General features: G+C 47.0%; 1 long non-coding RNA gene across 2 annotated transcripts in view; it reads left to right on the plus strand.

The window, feature by feature from the left end:
- Nucleotides 1-16,569, plus strand: part of LOC135177521 (uncharacterized) — a 140,683-nt gene extending 124,114 nt beyond the window's left edge. Inside the window, exons 2-5 of one of the 2 annotated variants that reach the window (XR_010303087.1) lie at nucleotides 1,945-2,046; nucleotides 2,515-2,619; nucleotides 10,299-10,492; nucleotides 16,152-16,569. This is a non-coding gene — a long non-coding RNA (uncharacterized LOC135177521). The remainder of the gene's footprint in view (nucleotides 1-1,944; nucleotides 2,047-2,514; nucleotides 2,620-10,298; nucleotides 10,493-16,151) is intronic. The other variant, XR_010303086.1, reaches the window with a different exon arrangement.
- Nucleotides 16,570-18,089: the final 1,520 nt, after the last annotated feature.

Here is an 18,089-nt window from a genome sequence, read left to right on the forward strand (position 1 = left end):
GCTGCACACAGCAGTCACCTCCTTTGCAGTACAGTACCGGCCTGCAGCTACACACTGAACAGACTGGAAAGGTTCTGACTAAACATTTTCTGGATGGAATTCACCAGGTCAGACAGACTGAAATATTTTGCTGAGACACTGGCCTGTTTCCCTGCTTCCCTCAGGTGCCAGGCAGCTGGGGAGGTGCTCAAAGACTGGGGTTTCAGCAGTTGAAGGGTGCAGCTCTGGAGCAGGTCCGTCAGGAGCAGACTTCCAGGGCAATCCCCTTCCTACCCTGTCTTAAGAACACTCCCTGCTCACAGGATCGATGCTTTGGGGATGCCCTGCTGCCACACTGAAGCTTTCCTGCCTTTCACAGCTAATGATGAAATGTTTGGCTGTTGTTTCAAACTGGCACAAACCCAGACTTTGAAATATCAAACTGCTGAGTGAAAGCCAATTCATTCTCCTGCAGAACTGAAACTGTGCCCACACGCTCCCCAGGTGGAGCACAGGCAAGGAGGTGGCAGTGCTGAAACACTGCAGTGCTGAGGAGGCTGTACCCAGCATTCTGGGGATGCACATCTGGACTGCAGTGTGCTGCTCTGCCTGTTAGAGGGGCAGGTCCTGCAGAGCTCCTTGGTGCTAGAAAGCATAGAGAAGGTTGACAGTAGGCACTAGATGACATTTAATATTAAAATTTGCCATTCCCTTGCACTGGAGGTTCTCAGATATGGGAGGGTTGCAGACATAGTTTAATGCCTTCAGAAAATAAGGACCATGGGGGGAGTGCAGAGAGGAAGTTGTTTTGACGCTTCTAATATAGAAACTTCTGAGATGAGATTCCTTAGAAGAAATGCTGGATTATAAGATTCCTCTGCCAAAAGGATGATTCATTTTCACTAATGGTTGTCTTTTTTGCAGCTTCAAGGTAAACCTTTATTTAATGGTGCTCCTCCAGGATCTGTGTTGGGACCACTTCTTTTTAACATCTTTATCAATGACCTTGATTGAGGCATAGTGAGCATCATCAGTAAGTCTGCAGATGATACCGAGTTAGGTGGCAGTGTTGATTTGAATGAGGGCAGAGAGGCTGTTCAGAGGGACTGGAGCAATGGGATAACATGAATGGAATGAGTTTCAACAAGGCCAAATGCCAGGTCCTGCACTGGAGTCACAACAACCCCAAGCAACACTACAAGCTTGGGGCAGTGTGGCTGGAGAGCTGCCTGGCAGGAATGGATCTGGGGGTTGTGATAGACAGGAGATGAATATGAGCCCGCAGTGTGCCCAGGTGGCCAAGAAGGCCAATGGCATCCTGGCTTTTGTTAAAAACACTGTGCCCAGCAGGAGCAGGGAAGTGATTGTCCCCTTGTACTCTGCTCTGGTGAGGCCACACCTGGAGCATTGTGTTCAGTTTTAGGCACCACAATACAAGAGAGATGTGGAGGTGCTGAAGTGAGTGCAGAGGAGGGCAACAAAGCTGGAGAAGAGCCTGGAGAATAAATCTTATGAGGAGTGACTGAGGGAGCTGGGGATGGTTAGACTGAAAAAGGGGAGGATGAGGGAAGACTTCATTGCTACCTACAGCTACCTGAAGGGACATTGTGGAAAGGCTGCTGCTGGTCTCTTCTCACAGGTAATTGGAGGCAAAACAAGAAGGAATGGCCTCAAGCTGAGGCAGGGTAGATTGAGATCAGACATTAGGAAAAAGATTTTCACAGAGCAAGTAGTTAGGCACTGGAACGAGCTGCCCAAGAAAGTCATGGAGTCACCAACCCTGAATGTGATTAAGGGCCATTTGGATGTGGTGCTTAGGGATATAGTTTAAGTTGAATTTGTAGAGTAGGATTCAGTTCTCATTTTTCAATGTTCAGGTCATTTCATGATGTGTACTCAGCCTGCTGTTCCCAGGAGACTGAGCACAGCAGCATCACTGATAGACTTCTTTGCTTCATCCTATAGATGGCTGATACAAAACAGGAAGCTCCCAAGAGTCTTCTTCCAAGCCAGGTGTTGAAGGTGGAGGTGGAGGCAAGCAGAAATACTGCAGCTCTCTTCAGTGAGGTAATGAACTGAAGGCTTCTGTAGCCTCATCTGTGCAAATGCTCACCCAAAACACCTGCAGCCAGAGCTGCAGTTTATGGAAGGAAGCCACAAGTCAACCCTTTGTAGTTCCTGTGAGCCTGGAGCTAGGAGACAACAGCTGCAGACCCAGCACTGAAGGCTGTGGTTGGTGGCCACTCTGTGGTGATGGAGGTGTCCCAACTTCAGGTGGTTATGAACAAGCTGTTCTCCATGTTGCACCTGGGCTGATGCACATGGCTGATTTGCAGCTCTGGCCTGATGTATGGGAGCTTGCAGCACAGAAAGGAGCACTGCAGAAGCATTTCCTTCAAATCACCCATCATATGTAGGAGAAATGCCCTACAATTTAATTCAGTGATTTAATAATTTTACTGTGTGGAATTTAATCAAATTAATTCAGTTTTGTGGAACAATTCTCATCTTGTCACCCGCTCCTCATATTTACAGACCCTGGTCAGATGTCCTCTCAGCCTTCTCTTCACCAGACTGAACAGTGCCAGAGTTCTCAGTCTGTCTTCTCAGCAGAGATGTTCAAGTCCCTCAGTCATCCTGGTAGGTCTGTGCTGCACTCTCTCCAGTAGATCCCTGTCTCTCTTGGACTGGGCCTTCTAGTATTAGAAGCTTTCTGGTATTTGAAGGGTGCTTACAGGACAGCTGGAGAGGGACTTTTTACAGTGCTGTGCGGTGACTGGGTGAGGAGTAGCAGCTTCCAAGTGGAAGATGAACTTTAACGTCCCATCTAACCCAACCCATTCTATAATTCTGTGATTCATTATTCAGTCAGTGCCCCCTTGCACTGAGCCTGGAGAGCAGAAGCAGGAGTTCACAGCAGCACAGTAACAGACATGGGTCTGAATGCATGGAAGGCTCCAGTGCCAGCCAGGAAGGGAGCTGTAATCAATCCTCTGTTGATTGTACTGTGTAGGAATATGGAACTATGTAGAAAGATCAGAAAGCTGAATGCAGCCTGACCCACTAAATGTTGATGTGCTCTTTGAGGTCCATACTCACAGAGCCACCCATCAGAAGAAATGACCCTCAGAGGACCCATACTGAACACACACAATTTGTTTTTCTAGGCTGACTAAACAGCATCATCGTTCCAAGGTTATTTTCATGTTTCCTTCTTTACATGACTAAGTTTAACGCCTTTTATTATTACTGTTATTGCTATTATTATTATTATTGAATGGGGCTTTCATATTTCTCTAGCTGTTCAAGAGCCTCCCACTCTCCTAGTCCACAGAGCTTTGCAGCCAGCCTTACTCAGAGGACATTCCAGACTTGTCACTGCACAGCTGCTCTTGGCAGCCAGCCCCCGCAGCAGAGCTGTGCCAAAGCACCGCTGGACCCCCCAGTCACTCTGCTGCAACAGTGCTTAGAGGATGACATTTGCACAACTGCTAAGCCATTGCTTCTGGCCTTGTACTGAACCATTCCCTTCAGTTACCAAATGTGCCTCTGATAGCACTGGATTTGCTGCTGCAGCCTGCTGTGCCACCTGCCACTGGCAGATTCCTCAGACAGGCTGGCAGGCAGAACAAGCTTAGGAGTCTCAGCTGGCGATCAATAAGCTTCAGCAGCTTGTGTTCGCTGTCTTGCTCTTTGCACAGGGAATTAGCTGCTTGGGATCTTTGAAGCTTCAAATACCAACACTCTAAAGAAAAGAGAATAATCAGTGTTACCTGGAGGGAGGTTCTTCCCTTTCCTTCCACACTGAATTTCACTTTGGGAATGTCCTATGTCTGGTCCTGAAGTATTTGCCTGCAGACAGTGCAAAGCAGAAGGGTTTGCCTTTCTGTTGTTCATAGGCTCACAGAATGGTTTGGTTTGGAAATGACCTTTGAAGATCATCTAATTCCAAGCCCCTGTGCCATGGGCAGGGACATCTTTAACCAAAGCAGGTTGCTTAAGGCCCATCCAAGCCTGTAACTTGCAACGTCCCCACTCTGTGTGAATGCCAGGAGGGTTGATGCAGATGGTTATAAAAAAACCTCTCTTTTTTGGAGTCATTATTGGAATTTAGAACTGCTATTTGACAGAACTGTGTTAGATCTCAGAGGTCTTCAGCGTTCCCACATCTGTTCTTTGTATTCCTCATCAGCCTCTAGGGCTGGGGTATTTGGAACAAAGCATGAGGGATTCTTCCTCTGCAAAGGAAGAAGGCACTGCAGCCAAAGGTGCAATTAAACAGTAAAAAAGTATTCAGAAAAGTTCCCACAGTTTAGTCATAAAACTGATGATAGCTTCTGGCTTTGTTAACAGAAGACAAACTAACTTCCTAGCTTACATCTTTATTTTGGTTTACAATGAATGTGGTGCTAGTGACACATGCCAGGAAGACCTCAGAAATCCTTTGTGCATGTAGCAGCAGCAGAGAAAATTTCCCTTTACCAGTGTTGTGTTGAGGGCCCAAGCCTGGCCTTAAAATCCCTAAGTATGCATCCTACCTGTGGACATTGCTTGAGTGTTGAGAAGGGATTCATCTCCTCTCCTGCGTGCCTGTTCCAGCTTTCTATTTCTCCACCAGGAGCTTCATCCCTGCTGTGTGTTGTGGAACAGGAGTAAGGCTGAGAGTCCTAGGACTGTTCAGTCTGGAGAAGAAAAGGCCAAGAGGGGATCTGATCAAGGTCTGCCAATATCTGAGGGGTGATTGTCAAGATGAAGGTGCCAGGCTCTGTTTGGCGGTGCTCAGTGACAGGACAAGAAACAACAGGGATAAGGGTGAGGGTGCCAGAGCCCTGGAGCAGGCTGCGCAGAGAGGTTGTGGAGTCTCCTTCTCTGGAGACTTTCCAAACCCATCTGGATGTGTTCCTGTGTGACTTTTGTAGGTGCTCCTGCCCTGGCAGGGGGCTGGAGGGCCCTTCCAACCCCCACCACTCTCTGGTCCTGTAAAACTCCAGTTTTTCAGGAGAGATGAGTTTTTATTGTGTGAGGACCTTTTATCAGCACTGACTGAGAGTTAGGGATGTGAGCCAGTACTAGCTGGGATGGAGATTGCTTGCTTTAGGGAGATGTTTTTTAATGGCAATTCCTGCAATATTCATGAGGCTCTGAAGCTGGAAAGTTCAAGCTCTTCACCACTGCTAAGAGGTGAAGACCTTTTCTCCATGACTGTGGTACCACCTTTATGTGATCTTTGCAACTTTGTACCTTGATTTTAATTTCATGAACTATGAGATGTAAACAGATTCTGAGTGTGATGAATTCTTCAAGCATAAATATACAAATTAACAACATTTTTATTTACCTTCCACTAACAGTCTGTCTGCACCATTTAGATCTTACCTCACCAGCTTTTGAACTTTCCTGTTGCATTAGTAAGATCAGAAACCTGGCATAAAGAGATTGGTTTTATTTCCTTTGCTCAAACTGCAAGTGCCATGAGTTTATTCCCTAACCTTCTCTGAACTGCCAGCTCTAATGCCAACCCAAATGGAAAACCATTATACAAAAAATGAGAAGGCAAACAATTGTAAGGCACAAATTTCTCCAAAACAAAGTTTAGTTCCCTTAGAGCAGGATGACTCAACCTTCCCTGCTAGAAAGCTGGCAACTCCTTCCCTGGGGAATCAGAAAGCTCTCACAGGGTCCTTTTACACCACCTCCTGCCATGTGGAATCTTCCTTTCCTCATGCAGCTGGTGTTGTTGGTCACAGCCTCTCTGCCTGGGATTAAGCATGCAATGATTACCTGGGTATTGACTCAGCTGGAAAGGAAGCCCCAGGCCTGCTGCTTCAGTGGCATTTCACAGCTGTGCTGATGCCTTTGTTGTTCTGAACTCAGTTCCCAAGTGCAGCAGAGGTTTGCTGGAGTTCCTCTTCTGATGATTCCTTGGGTTATATCATTGCACCACTGATGCCTATGAGCACATTAGCTGGAATTGCACTCAGATCTCAGCTGCCTGGACAGGCACCTGAAGGGTTGTGAACTGTTCTCCCTTCTTTATGGAAATGGACATGGGCACCTCTGGAGATTATCCAGTCCAACACCCCTGTGGATGCAGGATCGCCTAGGGCAGGTTGTGCAGGAATGTGTTCAGGTGGGTTTGAAGTCTCTCCAGAGAAGGAGACTCCACATCCTCTTTCAGCAGCCTGCTCCAGGGCTCTGGCAGTCTCACAGTAAAGCTTTTTTCCTTATGTTGAGATGGAACTTCCTAAGTTCCAGTTTGTGCCCACTGCTCCTTGTGCTGTCACTGGTCTCTTACAAATATCAATCCCTCAAGGTATTTATAAGCACTGATAGCATCTCAGTCTTCTCCCAGCTCCACAGCCCCAGGACTCTCAGCCTTTCCTCAGCAAAGAGATGTTCCCATCCTCTCAGCACCTCTGTAACCCTCCACTGGACTCTCTTCAGTAGTTTTTGTCCCTCTTGAACAGGGGAGCCAACTTGTCCAGGTCTCCCTAAAAGGCAGCACTGCCTTCTGGGGTGTCATCCAGGTTTGTATCATAAACAAACTCTGTCTCCTCATCCAGGTCATTGATGAGGACACTGAACAAGCTCCCAGGCATGTGCAGGTGCTTCACTTCTATATGCTAACAGTCCGTGAAACTCCATGTGTCCCTGACACTTTAGTTCTTGCAAGTTTTGGTAGAGAGACCAAGGCAACTTTTTTGCCCTGTTTTGGTTAAGATGAGGTTATAGCTCCTGTTGGAGGAACACTTCAGATCAGCAGAGCCCTGTTTGTCTGTTTGCTCTCCAGCTGCCAGTTAGGAGTGCCCAGCTCCCAACAGGCAGCATGAGCAGTCCTGCTGCTGATAGGCAAGCAGTGCTGAGAGCAGGCAGAGGTTTCATATTGGCACTAATTTTGCCTTTCATGGCGACATAAATAATGGATTAAAAAAATCCAGAGGGATTGCTCGTGACTAACAGAAAGTAGCCCTCAGCCTTCCCATACAAGGCTTGCTAGTTAAAAATAGCCATGGGACCTGAGCTGCTGTGGCCTGCACCGAGGCCTGGGCAAGTGGGCTGGGAGAGAGCACAAGCCACAAAAACAGCAGGATGAAAAATGAGTTTGTATGAATCACAGAACTGCCTCCAGTGCTGCTGTCCCCAGCAGAAGAAGAAGACAGAGCTGCTGGGGTGAGTCCAGAGGAGGCCACAAAGGTAATCCAAGGGCTGCAGCACCTCTGCTGTGAGGACAGGCTGAGGGAGCTGGAGATGTTCAGCCTGGAGAAGACTCCAGGGAGACCTTAGAGCTGCCTGCCAATAGCTGAAGGGATACTGCAGGAAGGCTGCAGAGGGACTTTTCTAAGGGGGTCTGGAAACAGGATAATTGGGAATGGTTTGAAGCTGAGGCAGAGCAGGGTTAGAGTGGAGCTGAGGAAGAAGTTCTTCAATAGGAAGGTGGTGAGACTCGAAACAGGCTGCCCAGGGAGGCTGTGGCTGCCTCCTGCCTGGGGGTGTTGAAGGCCAGGCTGGATGAGGCCTTGAGCAGCTGAGTCTAGTTGCAAGGTGTCCCTGCCCATGGTGGGGAGGTTGGAGGAGATGAACTCTGAGGTCCTTTTGAGCCCGAGCCATTCTGTGACTCTCTGTAAAGTCCAGAGCACCCCCAGGCAGTACCAATACCAGAGGAGGTGCTTCCCATAGCATAGGTTCACCTTCTTGCACACCACACAGGGGTATCACATCTGAAATGAGAACTGTTCACAGTTCTGCTCCCTTGTGTCTGAGGAAATGCAGGGGACTGGGACAAAATGACAGAGTTTATCAAAACTGGCAAACCAAGAGCAGAGAAGATGTGCAGCTGTGCTCTGGCAGCAGAACTGGAATGCTCAGCAGTTAGAGAGGATCACACAGTATGGAGCCTGCAGCATGGGCTGGAAGTTCTCAAAGGAGAACATGAGGAGAATAACTGCAAGGCAGCTGCCTGCAGCTCAGTTGTGAAGACTTGCTGAGCTTTTAAGCTTCATCTTTGTGTAACATAAACAGAGAGCAAGGAAGAGGTTAATGATGAAAATGTCCTGGAATGTGCCTCTGGGTGTTTCTGAACAGGCAAGCTTTATTTCATAGGCTGAAAGAGTACCGCGGAGAGCTTTATGTAAATAGGCAGTTCGGGACGAAGCCAGAAGGTATTCCACTGCTGGGAAGCTGAAGGATTACCAGATGAAGACAACCATTACCAGGATGCAAAGTTTATTAACCTACATTTCCACAGCACTTCTGCTCTCAAAGTATCTTTAACATCTCTTCAGACCTCACCAAATGCACATCCTGTGTGAAGGAAAATTACCCAAACTGAACCTATCTGCTTAGGTAGTTTCTGAGGCTGAAGGTCCTGCTTTCTGTCCCTGCTCACACCACAGCCTGAATCTGTGCAATCTGTAGACTTTAAAGGTTGAATTGCCTGCTCCTGTCTCCCTTTACTAGACTTCCTCCAATCCCACAACCTCCTTTTGTTCTGGGACAGAATATGCAGCAGCAGTGGCAGTCTTTAGGGTGAAGCTGTGCTATTACCTTAGATCACAGAGTTGACTGTTTCCCCACATTCATTCCTCTCTTATTCCTTACAAAATCTGACATTTTGGTTGCTTCTCTGTCAGCAGCAGAACATGAGCAGAGCTTGTTCCTGGCTGTGCAGGTAAAGCTTTTAATGTGTCTGCAGAGTCTTGCAGCCCAGTGGCTTTCATCAAAGCTTTACTTTTTCCTTCTCACTCTTTCTTTGCAAATGATACAAAATCAGCTCCCGTTTGTCCTGGTGTTCAGACAACCTCCAAACCCAGAGAATTCCAGCAGGGACAAAGGTTTTCTGTCTTTTAGAATGCTCACTACAAAGCTTCTTAATCTCTCATGCTTCCTGTGTGCTTTAAATTCTAATTTATATCTCACTTACAGTCATATGTTGTTTCTCCATCATGAAAGCTGATGCATGCTATTTATTTTTTATCCACGTGTTCCAGTGATCCCTGGACCCACTGCTCAGATGCTAGCTGGCATATGGGAGTAGACAATAGGGACCCAAATACCTGAGAAGACAAGGACTGGGAAAAGAGAGGCTGCTGAAAAGCTTAGAGGAATCAATCAGCCAGTATCAGGACAGTGGCTGCTGGCACTGGAGACCAGAGCCCAAACAAACGAGACTGGCACTGCTAAGCCAGAGAGAGTAGCTGCAAAAGAAAGAAAATTGATCTAACCCCCCTGAGAGCCACACACTAAAGAAAATGAGCTATAGGGTAAATCTGGGTAACTGCGGTTCTATGAGTCAAGGAGCAAGCAGCTAAGATAGAGCCAGGAAGGAATGCCCTGAGAAAGGGACAGGGGTGATACAAGAGTAAGAACAGGAATAGGAGGGAAGGGAAGATTTGGAAGGAAAAGGGTGAGGCCAACCAGTGTGAGAAGATGGCAAAGAAGGGGACAGAAGTGAGATCTTCAGGGTTGCTGCTGGTCTAAGGCTGGGTGGTTAACAATCAAAACAAGAAACCTTCAAGCTCAGGAAGGAGACAGCAGTGAAAAGGTGCCAGTGGGACCAGTGTGGGGCAGAAAGGTAGAGGGTGTCTAAAAGATTGCCCAGATGTCAGCTGTGGGCAGCATCCAGGGAAGAGAAGCACAGTGGGGGCCGTGTGGCGAGGGTGCTCCTATGGAGACCTGCTAGGAGCTGTTTTCTCAGGCACAAGTTTCTTGTCCATGACTGAATCATATTTTTCCAAGTTGAAGAAAAAAGAATCTGGGATGTTTTCTTGAGAATCTAGCTGATGACAACATATTTACTGAACTTCTCACCAAAATCATCACATAAATACTGGGCTCTGATTGTGATTTCAGCAAGGGCTTTTTTTTCCAGGAGCTTGATTTATAGATAAAATTCCATGTAGTGAGTCTCCAAGCAAAACAAGCCAGTCTGAGTAGATCAGAGAGAGCTACTGGGGTTTGTTGAAACTTATTATTTTAAGCTACTTCATTTTATTTTTAGGTTATAAGTCACAGAAGCTGGAGAACATCCTCTCAGTTGTAATGATTTTCATTTCAGTATTAACTCCTTCTGCCCCTCTGACAAATTCCTTGCTGCAGTTTTTTGATGTTAAGGCCAGCAAAGAAATGCAAGGTCTGAATACTGCTGAACACAGTAAAGAAAGTAGTGCTGAGACCACTCAAGCTAAGAGGAGGGCAGGGTGCAGCTAGTGTCTGACTGAAGTGACCGCTTCATGCTGAGCCTTTGTTGGGATCGGTGGAGTCAATTCCTGATGCACAAGGGAGGCCTGAATCAATCAAAACGTTTCTAACTTTTTCCACAGTCACATTTTTAGAGAAGGAGCTGCTGGCCATGAAGAAGCATGCAAGGAAATGAATAGCTTTCACCTCCCCTCGCTTCAGAGCTGAGCTGCTCTCCCTTTGACAGCTGAGCCCAGAGTCTGTTTGCCACTGAGCCTGATGAAAATAAGTGGAAAATCTATTAACTCTTTTGCTCTCTGCTGCTTCTGGATCTAAGGTAATGCTGCTCAAACATTTCAAAGTCTTATGCCTGAAATGAGTGTTCCTGTTACTTGACTTCAGTTCTAAGTCCAGCAGTGACTCAAAGAGAGGTAATGTCAGGAGCATGGACCAGTGCAGCTGAGATTCCCACCTGGCACCTTACATCCCCTCTTCAGGGCCTGAAAGCCAGTAGAAGTTTTCTCTGGCAAAGGAGGTGGCACCCAGCGTGGCAGGGCTGCATCCTGGCTTTGCTCCTCTCTGCACATTTTGCACAGTCTCTCTATGAGCTGCCATGGAGCATGCATAAGGACTTAGTTTTCTCTTGAGGGCTGAAGCAGCCATTCACATGCTGTTAGCAGGATACATGTTTGCTTGATGATTAGTGGAATTTAACACCCCCCCAAGTGAGAGAGCAAGTCATACAGGGCTGATGAGTTGTAGGTTCCTCAGCCTTGCTATAAAGGAAGATGCCAGCTAAGATGTGGGATAAGAAACTGTTACTCTTTTGCCTATATCTTACAAGAAAAGGAATGTCAGGGAAGTTACACTGGACTGGACAGCATTTCAGCACCTGAATTGAGTGTACTGATGTACAAGCTTGGTAAAGCAATCCCAACTGTTTACATGCAGTGTTTCTCTGATGGATAGGCAATGGCTCTTCTGAATGTTGAAATTCCACTCTCCACATTCATGCATCTAGGAAACCAGCCTGGGAAAGATTCATCCTTGTCATTAGCAGACTGACTGGAGCAAACAGGAACATGCTTGCTGCAAAGAAGTCCTGAAGGAGGGGCTGAAGCTGTCTTGTCAGGCGGGGAGGGCATCCTTAGTCTGTCACAGCCCCCACAGGAGGCCTGTCTGAAAGGTCAGGATGTGCTGCACAAGCCTGGTGCTTGGTTTTCCCAGGGCATGCCTCTGCCTTCCGTGACAAAGTGGTCTGAGTTTCAGTATCAGGTGTGTGCAAAACGGCAGCACTTCATCATCTGCGCCTCAGTGGTGAGGCACAAACAGCTGATGCATGCAGCCTAGACAGGTCCATAGAGCCATTCCTGCCCTGAGGAAGCCCGAGGACCACTGCCCCCTAGCAGAATAAGCGGGAGCAGAGCCCAGCCTGGGCTGTGGCCGGCATGCAGCGCCCTGGCACCTCTGTGTTATCTCTCGACATATTTTTACAAGAGAGCAGTGTCCTCTGTAGAACTGTTCTCAGCTTCTGTCGCTGGATGCATTTAGCAACCCCCTTCTCCTTATTAAGCTAACAAAAGGGCTGAAGCCTTGAAGGAAGGGACTGACAGGTGCCTGACTTGCCGCAGATGCTCCTGTTGGTGCTTGCAGGACAGCTGCTGGTCACTGAATAAACGCTGGAGTCAAAGGAGGGTTTAACTAGGAATTGTTTTTGTGGGAAGCTGCAGTTGTGGTTGCAGCATAAAACAAATTCTTTGAATACACAGCAGACATTAATCACTGGCAAGTAAAGAGGGGAAAAATGCTGGTGATGTTTATTGAGGGCACCATTAAATGCCACAGCTTATTATAAAACATGAAAGAAAACAAGCTCCGGCAAACCACAGCAAAAGGCAGAGGACTTTTCTCTTGCCTGACAAACTTCTGGAAGAAACTGGATTCTGCTTTTTGGGAGCAAATATTTCCTACTCCCTGTTTAACTTTCCAGTAGGACAAAGGTACTGCAAAATAACTTAGGTAGGCAGCACCAAGCCAGTAACATCATTCCCTGTGAAAACAGGAAAAGAAGGAGAGGTAAACTTGGAGGCAGAGGAGCTGCCACCTCAGTGTGACCTGCAGTGCAGACGCTAAGGAGAGCAGATCTGGTTTGCCGTGCAAAGTTTCTCACACAACAAAACACAAAGTAAGAGACTAAGCCAAAGCATCCAGCTTGGAAATCCATTGGGATTTCCATAATATGTGAGACTGGAGAAATGCTGCTTCTGAGCTGAGTGAACAAAGGAGTGCAGCCTAGATTTCAGTCCTGCAGCGTGTCTTAAACGTTAGCAACGAGCAGCTTGTGTGGTTTTCCAACTGACCTTGCATTGACTCTTGCTTACAGTGAGCCTTAGTAGAAACTTTAAGTCTAGAATTGCAACTTAAGATTTTGCTTCCAATTTTGCAAGGAAATTCTATTAAGATTCATTTAAAGTAGTTAAATAGTTAATGTCAATAGCAGTGAAGACATAATGGGAATGTAATGCCTGAAATGGCTAAGGCTGATGGCTACATGCTCTCCAGCATGAACACAACTCCAAGAGATGCAAGAAAATAGAGAATTGTTACTTTTTAACTGTGATGCAAAGATTTTCATTGAGTACAGCAGCTGAAGGGCTCCTGTGGGAAGGCTGCAGAGAGACTTTTCATCAGGGTGTCTAGAGACAGGACAAGGGGGAATGGTTTGAAGCTGAGGCAGAGCAGGGTTAGAGTGTAGCTGAGGAAGAAGTTCTTCAGTAGGAGGGTGGTGAGACTGGAATAGGCTGCCTGGGGTGGCTGTGGCTGCCTCCTGCCTGGGGATATTGAAGGCCAGAGTGGATGAGGCCTTGATCAGCTGAGTCTAGCTGAGGTGTCCCTGCTCATGATGGGGAGGTTGGAAGAGAAGAGCTCTGAGCACCCTTCCAGTCTGAGCTGTTCTCAGGTTCTATCCTTGTCATTCTACTCCTGTTTTGTGGCTTTTGAGCAGGTAGAAGAAGTAGTCAATAATCAAACTTCTGTTTGACTAAACTCCAACACTTGGACAACTCTGGAAATTTCTGTAGCAAGACCTCATATAAGAGCAGATGGTTTATAGCTTTTCATTATCTTCTTGTAGTGCTGCACACAACCAGTGGTTGCAGTCAATAACCATTTCGTAGATCCCTGCTCCAGACCTTTTGGGGTTTGTCTTTTACAGTATGTGAGTAGCAGCCAACTCTATAAAAGGCCTATAACAAACTACTATGCCATGCCACTGTCTAATGTTGTCTGTATTTCTCCCATTGTAAGTATATCCCAAACATTCCTAAACAATGAGAAAGGCTCCTGCCCTCCCTAGAGTCAGTGGGGATGATCTGAATCCTCTGGATTGCTCTGAGAAGTTCTGCTGTAGGGGTGGGTGGGTTCATGCTTCTGAGCTATCCCTTGTTTTGCTGAAGCAGTCACAACTTAGCTGCTTCTGCAGGCTGAGTTAGGGAGCTTTGCTCTCTGTGACCTCTAACAGCCAGTAACAGCTCCTGTATTTTTCCGGTTGCCTTGAATCCCAGCCCTGAATCCAGGCTGGCTTGCCCAGTTAGCCACTGCCTTATCAGAGCTCAGAAGCAACAGGCAGCAGTACCACTTTCTCAGCTGTTGTACCCTTCATCAGTGTAGCAACCTTCAGTAATGTTCTTGTGTTCCCTCCAGCCCTTGGCTGTGGGCAAAATAATCTATCCTTTGATAGTCTTTATGAAAGTGGTTTGATGTGGAAGCTGCCTTTGGGCCTGACTGAAAGGATGCCTTGGTCTCCTGATAGAGTCTGGTGTGGTGGCTCTGCCCAGAGCAGCACAATGGGGTGGGTGAAGTGCAGAGATCCTGTCCAGCCTGCAGAGTTCTGTTTCTGGGCTTGTCTTTACAGTTACCTGCCCAAGTTTGTGTGGTGTGTGCTGCCCTGCCTCTAAGAGCTACCTGTTCAGGAACTACTTCCAAATGCAGAAGAGTTTCCTGGATTATCTTTCCTGTAGTGGTGCTTGGTCTATGTCTTGGTTACCCTAAAGGTATCAAATGATCCCAAAGCTGCACCTCTGGGGCTGCTGGGCTCTGGTAGTATCCTCCCTGATGCATGCTGGCAGGGTGCAAGCTGGCTGGACAGGCATCCAGAGCAGCTCAGCAGAAACTCTGGCATCTTGCACAGTCACGCTGTTAGCACAGGGGTGGGTGCAAGAGCAGCCTCTCTTTTGCCTACCAATGCCTTAGTGTCTGTAACAAAGCAGATTATGCTCCTCACCAACAGACAGAACCCATAGCCAGCCTAGACCCAGCAGCAGCCAGCAGCAGCTTGACTGAGAAATGGAGAGGGAAAGGAAGAAAGTAGTGAGAGATGCACATGTCAGTGCAGACACACACATAGACACAGCTCCCTTTCTTCCTGAATGCCAAGGAGATGCTTGGATCTGCAGAGCAAATGACAGTGCACAGAAGCACTTGCAGCTTCTGCTGCAAGGAAAGGCAAACTGAAGCAGAAACTCCTGTGCCTCTTTCACTTTCTCCAGTAAAAAGCATTTGTCTGGTAAGATCTCCACAGTACTCTTTCCACATCCATCAAGAGATAGCAGAGGTGGGTGGTGACAGGGTTTATCACCCGAGGCTTCCTGCAGCATGTTGCCGCAGAGCTGCCATGCAGCGCTTGCAGAGCAGCCTGTGCTGGTTGGTCTGTGTGCAGCGCTGCCTTTGCCTGCTTTAGAAGTGAGGCCCATTACAAGAAAATGCATGAGAAGTGTTTAATCAGGGTTGGTGCTATTGTTTGGTAGAAGATGATGACAGAGGCTGCACTCCACTTCAAAGACATCCCAGTCTTTCCAGTAACCTGCCAGCAGGCCTCTTTCTGCGAGTTTCCAGACCAGAAAATGCAAACCACGTGAGGCTGTTCTGCTCTGAAGGGTTCTGTGTTAACTCTTCACCATCCCATTAACAAATGATAAACTGCTGCAGTTTCTACCAAAGGAGAGGTGGCAAAGATGATGTAACCTGCTTCTGCTCTCCTAATTAAGAAAAGAAAAATACCAGCTCCCTGATGACTCTTTTTGGTCAGACTAAACAGAAATTAACAATAGAGGAGCATTTGATTGTTTCAGTGGTCTAGTTAGTGACATTGCAGTCACTCATGTCTGCCTGTCCTCCTGGCTCAGAGGGAACCCAAAGGAACCACAATTTGGTAGGTAATTCTTTCAAGGATGAGCAAATACATGGTTTGAGCCCAGGAGTAAGGATCAGTTTCACAGAATCACAAAATCCTAGAATGGGTTAGGTTGGAAGGGACCTCAGAGCTCATCTGCTCCAACCTCCCCACCATGGGCAGGGACACCTCTCAGCTAGACTCAGCTGCTCAAGGCCTCATCCAACCTGGCCTTCAACACCCCCAGGCAGGAGGCAGCCACAACCTCCCTGGGCAACCAACTCAACCATCAGTGGTGAGCAATTGTATTGTGTATCACTTGCTCTGTGTATTCTAATTGTTATTATTAGTAGTATTAATTGTTATTTATTGTTGTTACTAGTAACTTCCTTTTCTGCCCTGGCAAGCCAACTTTATTTTAAACCATGAGTTTTACTTTTTTTGACCCAATGCTCTCTTCTGTCCCCCTGGAAGTGTGGGGTGTGGAGTGAGCAATCAGTTGTGCAGTGCTTAGCAGTCAGCTGGGGTTAAACCATGCCAACACAGAGGATGGCCACTGGGCTATCAGGGCAAACAAGAGCAGATCATATCATTATGATAATTCCCCAAGCAAATGCTGAAAAGTGTTCAAACAATGTGAAGAAATCAAAACGAGCTTGCAAGTGATTTGCTGAACAGCAGGGGAGAGTAATTCACAATTAACACTGGTGGCCTTTATTCTGACATCAGCATTATCCCTCTGCTGTGTTCCAGACCTTGTAGGGGGAGGCAGAAGAGAGGAAGAAGCATCTTGGTAAGCCTTTCATGCAAGTTCTTTTGCTTACAGCATGCACCACATGAGGAAGATGGCAGAGGACCTGCTGCTTGACAAACATCCATTCAGAGGGACACAAAAGGGACACTATGGGTGGCATTCCTTTTTGCTGATCTTGCCCATGAGTCAGAGAAGGAGCCTGGGTGAGTTCACTGAAAACATGGTTGCTGGGGATGTAAAAGGCTACAAAACTGTCATGTGCATCACTGACCTATACTGAAAGAATTCCTCTTTGAGTCTTGTGGCAGTGGAGCTACAGCTGTACAAAACTGGAATATCCAAATTCTTTTCTTCTGTTCTTGTTTCCTTTTGAGCTAACAAGTGGGTAAGTAGCAGAAAATCAATGAGACACAGGCAAGCAGTTAACATTGTAAACTAATGTGGCCATAACCAATAAAAGGGGCAATAAATGGGCATGCAAGAGCAGTTATTGTGCTTTTGCTCAGTGTTTTTTCCTGTAGTAACTCTACCAAAGCATTAAGGAAGACAAAAAATGAGCTTATAGATCAAGTGTCTCCAGGAGTCTGAAAACCTACCATAGTTCTGGGAGAAGATGGTGCAAGAGAGAGTTTAGATGAAGGAAAACTGATGTGAAATGTTTCACCACTATATTAATCTGATTGAATTCTGCCATCCTGTATCCTCCATAAGAGCAGTTTGCTTTCAGGTCATGATGATGTTCAGATCATGGGCAGATGACCTTGGGCTTTCTCCCCATACCCTCATGAGCACTCTGTGGGAGAGCTGCCAATAGGTGACATGATGATGGGAAGATCTTGCAGAGGGCACTCAGGGGTGAATAATGAACAGTTCCTGCAGGAAACACCTTCCAATAATGAGATCCACAGAGTGGAAATCCTCACTAACAGTGAGAAGAAACTTCAAAGATCACCCCCTGAAAGTGAAGCGCTTCACAGATCCAGAGAACCCCTGCTGTAAATGCTGAGAATGACCAAAAATCCCAATAGACTTTGGATGGGGCCTGTTCTTCCTAAGGTGCTATTCCTGATTCTTATCTCTAGCCTCTGGGAATTCATTGCTTTTTAAAGTCTTGCCTGTGGCCCTGTACAGATCTGTCAGGGCACATGGCTGCATGTCACCAGGCATCTGCTGAGTGTCAGCAGTGCCTGGGCAGGCACACTGATGATAATTAATTGATACTCATAGCAGACATTTTCACAGAGCAAGATAAGAGACGCCTGCCAGGTAGGAGCTGGAGGATTCTGGAGAAGCAAAGGGACCCTTCTGCAGGAAGTAATGCAGACAGAGCTGTGTAGTGCTGCTCAGAGGGACACATCTGTAGCAGCAAGAACTTAGTTTGTGTGGCTGAAACTAGAGCTGCAACTTGTAAGTAGATCTATTCCTACATTAACCTTCACCAAAAAAACCCAAACCAAATCCTCAGGCCACGCAAAACTCTTTCTATTAACTTTTGGAAAGGTAAAATCAGGAGAGTTGCACCAAAAAAAAAAAAACAAATCAAATTTAAATAGAGCTACAAAAAAAAAAGAACCCCCTGACCAAACAGAAACTTCTTTGCAACGCCTGTGACTGCAATCTTTAAACAGTCTGTGTTTCGGTTTGGTAGATCAGAGAGGAACTGATGGTTGTGTGAAGTAAGTTTGACTCCAAAGCCATGCCAAATGCAGAGCTCCCACATCCAGTTGGCAGCCAGTCACTAGTGGTGTGCCCCAGGGATCAGTGCTGGGCCCAGTCCTGTTCAATATCTTTATGGATGATCTGGACCAGGGGATTGGGTCCAGCATCAGTAAGTTTGCAGATGACACCAAGCTAGGAGCAGGTGTGGAGCTGTTGGAGGGGAGAGCCCTGCAGAGGGACCTGGACAGGCTGGATGGGTGGGCAGAGGCCAATGGGATGAGATTTAACAAGGACAAGTACAGAGTTCTATACTTTGGCCACAAAAACCCCAAGCAGTGCTACAGGCTGGGG

Source organism: Pogoniulus pusillus, chromosome 1 (assembly GCF_015220805.1).
Source record: "Pogoniulus pusillus isolate bPogPus1 chromosome 1, bPogPus1.pri, whole genome shotgun sequence".
Classification (NCBI taxonomy): Eukaryota; Metazoa; Chordata; class Aves; order Piciformes; family Lybiidae; genus Pogoniulus; species Pogoniulus pusillus.